This window comes from Myotis davidii, unplaced genomic scaffold, assembly GCF_000327345.1.
Source record: "Myotis davidii unplaced genomic scaffold, ASM32734v1 scaffold1695, whole genome shotgun sequence".
NCBI classification, from domain to species: Eukaryota; Metazoa; Chordata; class Mammalia; order Chiroptera; family Vespertilionidae; genus Myotis; species Myotis davidii.
This window is the reverse complement of record NW_006286298.1, coordinates 180,862-181,669: the sequence shown is the minus strand read 5'-3', so window position 1 is coordinate 181,669 and position 808 is coordinate 180,862.

The following is an 808-nucleotide window of genomic DNA, read 5'->3' as shown; positions in this document are numbered from 1 at the left end:
GCTAGACCTAGAGTTCCTTACAGGCTAAGTGATCTCAGTGGCTAATCTCTGAGTGGCAAGTACAGTCACGTGCCAAGTCAACGATTTGGTCAAGGACCCACATAGGTGATGTATAGGTCTAGCAAATAGCCTAGATGTGTAGTAGGCTACACCATCTAGGTGTATGTAAGTGCACTCTATGATGTTCACACCATAAAACTGTCTAAAGACACATCTCTCAGAATGTATTCCCCTAGGTTAGCGGCATGTAAGATATACAGTTTACTTACATTTAATGTGAATGAAAGTCAGACCTGTCATCTCAGTTAATATACTAAATATTTATTTGCCACCTGCTCTGTATCACACCCTTCTACAGTACTAAATAAGAACTACCCTTGTGGAGTGTAGTATGGAGTGGAGGGGTGTGAGACTGATAATAAAATAATAGTTGACTCCTGAAGAACACAGGTTTGAACCGGGTGGTCTATTTCCACACAGATTTTTTTCCCCCCAATACACAGTGGGCCCTCCATATCCCTGGGTTTTGCATCTGCAGATTCAACGAACCACAGATTACAAAACAGTATTTTGATCCAGGGCTGGGAATCCACACATGCAGAGGGCTGGCTGTTTGCACTGTTCTATACCATCTACACTAATAAAAGAGAAACATGGTAATTGGCGTAGGACCGCTACCCTTTTCATTGGCTAATCAGTGAGATATGCAAATTAACTGTCAGCCAAGATGGTGGCTGGCAGCCAGGCAGCTTGAAACTAACATGAGGCTTGCTTGCTTCAGTGACGGAGGAAACCAAACGTTCCCTGC